General features: G+C 35.5%; 1 long non-coding RNA gene across 1 annotated transcript; it reads left to right on the top strand.

Annotated features, from left to right (window-relative positions):
- The first annotated feature begins 671 nt into the window (after nucleotides 1-671).
- LOC124435417 lies at nucleotides 672-1,191 on the top strand. Its single transcript, XR_006945031.1, has 2 exons — nucleotides 672-764; nucleotides 958-1,191. It is a non-coding gene; the product is annotated as an uncharacterized LOC124435417 (long non-coding RNA).
- Nucleotides 1,192-6,891: the final 5,700 nt, after the last annotated feature.

Genomic DNA, 6,891 nt, shown 5'->3' with positions numbered 1-6,891 from the left:
TGAGGCTCAGCTATCAACCAATCAACGCAATCGTTTTATTGTTTTTATTTTAAATAGTGCAAATTTGTCAGTTGTCATTCGGGGAAGAAAAGGAAACGAATTTTATTTATTTCTTCCACTATTAAATTAAAGTGAAATGAATAAGGAGTGTTTTGAGGAGAACACACGGAAACTAAGATGGAAACCATTTTTACGTAATTAACTATTATAGAATATAAGATTGCTAGTTGAATTTTCAGGCTTGCATTAGCTAGTTCTTGTGGAAATGACCGCATGTAGTGCTCCTGTCATTACGAATAATTTATGTATGTAAAAGTTTTATCGTGACTTGACACTCTGCACTTGCAGACTATTTAAGTTTTATAAGATATGCTAAGTCTTTATGTGTAGGAAATGCTAAATACAAATGAGAGGACATAATTTCGGAGAGTTTAGATCAAATGGGTAAACTACAAATGTAAAAACAGCTGTCCATTTACTGAAATCCACTGTCTTTAATTAAAAATTTTTGTTGTAGCAACAGTTGCTAGTAGCATAACTAATTATTGGCCAACGAATATGATTCGTTCAATTTCATCAACATTCCTTCTATCTTAGATACCAACCTGCAGTGTTTGATTGCGACCATACGTCTGCTATGATAAGGAGCTTTACAATTCTAAAAGCAATCGCATTGGAAAAGATACCATCATTTTTCTCAAGACTTTTTACGGTATATTGACAAATTTCTGATTTGAACAAGCTCTTCACTTCTCTCGAAACAGGTACGTCTGATTTACACGAATTTTGCCATGTTAAAATATAGACGTTTGTTCAAAGAAAAAAATTTTTTAATTGTTTGGTTTCTGATATCTGGCGATATTGCCAAAGTGATTCTTGTTGCTCTTATGATAGCTACTAAGTTCCTCTATTCTCACAGGATAAGATTCGTACCGTTTTAAATGTCACTATTTTCAGATATGGGATTTCTAGAGAAAAACTGCTGTGATGTGAGTCATAACAAGTCCCTGTTAGTGTTATATATTTTCTGTTAACCGAAACTTGTACTTAACCCTCTAAGGGCCATATGTAGTAAAATGCATCATAATGTAAATACTCTATGCGGTCTGCGTTAAAGAACTCGAGATTAACAAACTTTTAGGCGGACACACACAATGTGTATAGCATCGTGTTGTGACTCTGTTGGGGCCAGATGTTTTCTCAATTAAGTTTCGTTTTTAATTTCTTTTTCGCAAGCAATGGCCACTAACAGGTTGAATTGTTCGCCATGGCGGTTACTAAATGAAAAATGCAGACATGCGAACAAATAGAGAAAAGGGAAGCTGTAAAGCAGCACAATTGTTTTGATGTAAAGGAAGTTTCTTGTTTTGTTCATTTTTAACCTTTTACTTCGTTCCCCATTCGCTAATATATGTGCTTTAATTCCCCTAGTTATTACTGTATTGTAAGTCTACATTATTTAATCAATCTTAGCAGTGGCGGGGAGTGCATGGGGGCCGAGGCCCCCCAACTGTTGATTACTGGGGGGGCGCAGAAATGAATATGAGTCACGAAGTTTTAAATTTGGGCTAGAAAAATGAATTGAAGCAGAACAGTTATTTCTACAGTTATAATATGCAGTTAATGAAGTTAACTTTGGGAAAAAGGAAGACTGATCAAAGTGAAACCTTGTAAGGGGGTCGTTTTACAGTGAATTAAGGAATAAAGTAATTGATGAGCATTCTTGATGTTTCTTATGTGGCCAAAACACCTGACTTGTCAATTGTCACAATAACTGTAGACAACATACAGGGCCAAATTTAATGTCCTCTTAGGAGGCGCAACAAGGCCTAAAATTGTATAGTTTTTGCCTATTTCAATCAATTTTCTTGGCTTTCTCCCACAGACAGGAATCGTTACTGGCATTGCATCTTATTATTAATCCAAGCTTAATAATATTATTTGTGGGTAGCCTGCTTACAGGCTAACCACAATGTTATACTAAAAAATGTCCAGATGTCCAGGAGCTAAGACGGCAATTCACGAATTGACACGACTACATGACGATGATGCGTTAAGGAAAATATTCGAAAGTATGAAATTAAGGAAATTCGTAAAATTTTAGTAGCAATACTTGAAATAAGCATCTCAAAATATGATACAGGTATACTAAAGATTAGTATTAATACTGAACATCAATCATCTACAATACAAGACCTCCCATAGGATTAAAAATAGAAATATAATTGTATAAGATTCTGTTGTGAAGATTCTCTATTGAAGAGGACAAAAAATTAATTTTTTGTTAAAATTTTTGAGATTTCTTGAGGACGTTGCTACTCCTGTTATAGTGGCAAGCCTACTTAGCAGGTCTATTGAGTCATTGACTGAAGTCTGCCTCTCAAACAGACGTCCGACTTGTTTCAGTCGTTTAAGTCGGTCGTCCATAGAGCGCGAGCTTATAAACTAAGAAGACGGACTTTTAGTTGGTGGTATTTGGAGACAAAATTATCATTTTTGTTGATAAATGATCTATAATATTTATGTTATCATTACAAAAATATGACCGTCGGACTTCTCTAGTGATTTCTCATGTAGTTAATTAAATATTAGTCATTTACGCTATTCGCTTACCTATTTTTAATTCTAGTAGTGGCGCAGTCATCGGTAGAGTGTAATCAAAATGCAAAGGCTAACATAAAGTATCGAGACTCAATAATACTGCGGCATGTACTGCAAATTTCATTAGTTCAAAGGTGAAGGGGGTGCAAAATTTGCTTTGGCCCTGTAATAGTTTTTAATGCTGGATTTTTGAGTTCAGTTATACATCGGTTTCTTAGTATATATCGTGCGCGTGCTATATATCTCTATCTAGAATTCATCTCTCACAAAGATGTCACGTGGAGTGACATTGACTTGCAACATCGTCCGTTTTATCAATAACATAACGTAGTTATAATATGTGTGCTATAGTGCTGTTTTCAAGCAAGGTCTGTTTACTTTCGCGACATATTGTAGTCTGCGTATCGTGATGGAGTACGTATGGGTTGGCTGTATCGGGATGTTTGATGAGGTGCTGATGACTTGTCGGGATTAGGTTTTGACAGCGTTTGCAGGTTATCATAGTTGGTCTTGACTTTAAATGGTTCTTTTGTTGGTAGGAGGTGACGCCTGTTCGTACGGACCATGTGCCCCTTTTCATTCATGACGAGGTATGCTCTAGTTTCCTTACACTTCTTGACTACTTGTCCGGTTTGTGCCCAGCTGTTGTCGTTGTTAGTTCGAATTCGGACAGTGGTGCCTGGCTCAATATTTGATAGGTCTCGGGCATGATAATCATACGCTGCCTTGACGTAAGAGTTGGAGAGAGTGACATTGATTGTTTAACCTTTTGCTGCGGGAAGGGTTGTGCGTGGGTTCCTGTGATACATTTTGTAGGATGGGGAATTGCCATCATTTGCGGGTGTTGTATTGAATATTAGTAATGAGAGAAATGGATCATTCTTAGCTTCCTGAGCTTTCTTCATTGTTTGCTTGACTGTTTGGATATATCGTTCAACGCGACCATTTGATTGAGGGAAGTGAGGACTTGAGTTGTCATGTCCAAAGTCCCATTCTCGAACGATTGGACTTGTCAAATATATCATCCAGATCCGATATAGAAGTGAAACAACCAATCACTTAAAGCATATCGAGCATACAGCTTGGCATGCTTAACTAACAGAGGAGCAACTTCTTCCAGTCCAAAACTCTTCTCTAATTTGTTGCACGTCATCAAGAAAAAATGATGCATGCGTCATCGAAAATACTATGTATATCGACGATGTAAGCATTATAGAAACTTTACCTAAAATTGTATATGAGAATTGAGTCGATATATTTGAATTAGTGCTATGTTTTGAAGCGTAGACCTTATAGCTTATAGTTTGGTAAAGCTTTAAGACAAGTACACCAGTATTTTTATAGATTGCAAAGACATGGTCATTGAGTGAGTCTTTAAAATCATCTCATGACTATTCGAAGACGACGTTTTCACTCCACTCCGCATGAAGAAATAAGTTTGGCATTGATTAGTGGGAGCGAGACTTCTGGGTCGCACTCAATGAGTGTGATTGAGCTTTCAGAATGCAGACGGTATATACAGTGGATAAAACTTTACTTGGAGACTTGCGCTGTATTCAGGGGGAAAAATCTCCCCCAAAAGCTAAGTAAATTTTGTATATCTTGCATAGCGTTTTTTTCGTTGATTTTGTCTGCACAAATGACGAACTTAAAACGATGTAAACGTGTATTGGGAACGTGTGTCTAAATAGCGTGTCTGTTTTTCCATGGAAATCAAACGTGTATAGAAACACGCTTCAAAAAAACATTTTGCAAATTTTTTAATTTGAAAGTTACATTTAGCGATCATTAGATCAAGTTATCCTGTTCTACAAACATCGTTCATAAATTATATAGTTCATACTTATATAATATCGTGGCAGCACAAAAGTCATTCGACTTTTTAAATAGACGACAATTTTTTTAAGAGCAATTTGTTTTTGTTAAATCAGAGAGTTCTTAATACCAGCTAATGAAATGGAATTGCTTGTGACATAGATTCAACTGCTCACAGCTACCATGCGAGTTTGAGGCCTTGAAATGAATACTTTTTCTTTTGAATTCCTTTTTTTATCCAGCTCAGCTCGCTAGTACATAAACACAGGTCTTGCAAATCGATCACTCCTGATGAAACGAATGGTATATAAAAAAGAAAGTAGGAGTTGAGAAGTTTGTTTAAGTTCAATTGCTCGTATGGAATTTTGCATACTAGAGGAAATTATGGCACAAAACAATCTGAAAAGTCTTGGCAAGTTTTTGTAGCTTTAATTTTATTCGTTTTAAACGTTAAATTTGGCATAATTAGGACGCATAGTTCACAAGTAAATATGAGGTATCGCTATCTACCAATTACGCAGTCAGCCCGCTTGCTTAAACCTGTTATACGAACTTTTATCTGATTTTATGCTCTACAGAAACTGTAGATTTCTTAAGAATTGAATCATGGCAATGTCTGGATGTTCACTTGTCACTACCAAAACTTGCAGGCTGGCTACATATAGTATTTAGATTCTTTAAGGAAATTAAACAATTAAAGGCCTTTGCAAAATGGCGTTTCAAGCACTTGCAATTTATTTGCAGTAATTTGACAAAGATCACAAAATTTGTGAAGAATCATGATATATGCAAAAAATTATTTTGAGTCTCTTTAATGGCATGTCTGACTCTGACTCTGGCAAAATAACTGTTTGATATTTAACATAAGTTTCCTTTAACCTTAAAAAGTATTAAATCTACAGAGTGTATCAAAATAAGAAAACCTTCAGAAATTTACGTATTGCGATAATTACTTTACCTATCACTATACTTAGCTCAGGGGCATACATTATTGCGAGCTGCTTGCAAAGATTACGTTGCCCAAAGGCAAAGTGTGTTTCACGCATTTTTCGTATTGCGAAAGGATTAATATGACATAACTTTCATAACGACCAATTCTGTAGTTTAGAAAGTGGGTGTCATATAAAAAATTTAAACTTATGTTAGCTAGTTAAAAATAGAACCCAAAAAATAATGTAATTATTATATACATGCTTTATTTCTTTATATAGCTTGTAAGGAAGCTGGTTCGTGTAAGTCTGTAAGGTTGTTAATTGATGGTAGCGTAAGTGATAGTCAAATCGATGCATTAGGATTAATATTCTTCGCTACATCTGACCTGGTGCTGTTTTTGATTACGACGGCACGTCTAATTGGAGAAGACATTTCTACAAATTCGTTCTTTTCGAAACTAACAGCATCTTTTTTATAAGATTTGCAAAGTTATCATGAATTTCTCACGTGAACAATTTCTTTACTCCCAGTGACAGAAGCGTGTCATAGAAAATTATGTGAATAAATTTTACGTTGAATGATTAAGAACATTTGCTCCTTGATGAGCATTTTCGGTAGTTTTCCATTACATGTTGGAAAATAAGAAACTATAACCGTTGAGCATAAGTAAGAATTATATTTTATGGGGAAACTGCTGCGCAAAATAAATTTGCTACCGGTATGTTGTTGTGTGTTTACGTTAATGTATCAAAAGAGTATCACCCAGCACGACTTGCTTTAACTGCATATTTGACATATTTGACAATCATGTTCACCGCTTCCTCAACAATATATTTGACACCCAAAGATCCTATTCACACTGCTCCTTAGAAAATCTTGTACTTTTGTCTCCTTTTCATTGGCCTACACTGTCTTCAGATTCGCACTCAAATCACTCGACTCTGTAATGCTGCCTTTCCTCATATTAATGTTTGCTTTGTTTTTTATTTATCCAAGCGTCTCTCCTCTTTCTTTTCTTTTAAGGACAGGGCTCTCAAGTTCCTGAGATCTGGTGTTTTACACTCATTTAAGTGTCGATGTTGCTCCACCTCGTATGTGGGTCAAACTACGCGTCATTTACAAACCAGAATATTAGAGCACTTGGGAATCTCTCTCTTAACAGGGAAACCTTCCTCTTGTCCACCACCATCCGTATTTCTTTCCCATATAAGAAACACATCTCACTCTGCCGGCTCTGAGGAGTTCTCAATTCTCTCTTCCTTTTCAGACAACTATAACCTTATGATTCATAAAACCTTACTATTAAGATAACTAAACTTAAACCCTCTCTTAACTCTCAAGGCAACTCAATCCCCGTTCACTATCTGTATACTGCTCTTTTCATTTAATTCCGTAATCTAAACTTCATACTCTCCTCACATGTAATTTAACATCTTGTAATATATACTTGTATTTGAAAACCTCATGTATAGAATTTATCTCAATTAATCTGAAGATATCTTAAGTTAAAGACGAAACGTAATTATAAAAATAACATTTTAT

Source organism: Xenia sp. Carnegie-2017, unplaced genomic scaffold, assembly GCF_021976095.1.
Source record: "Xenia sp. Carnegie-2017 unplaced genomic scaffold, XeniaSp_v1 HiC_scaffold_14, whole genome shotgun sequence".
Classification (NCBI taxonomy): Eukaryota; Metazoa; Cnidaria; class Anthozoa; order Malacalcyonacea; family Xeniidae; genus Xenia; species Xenia sp. Carnegie-2017.
This window is presented reverse-complemented; position numbering and strand designations above follow the sequence as displayed.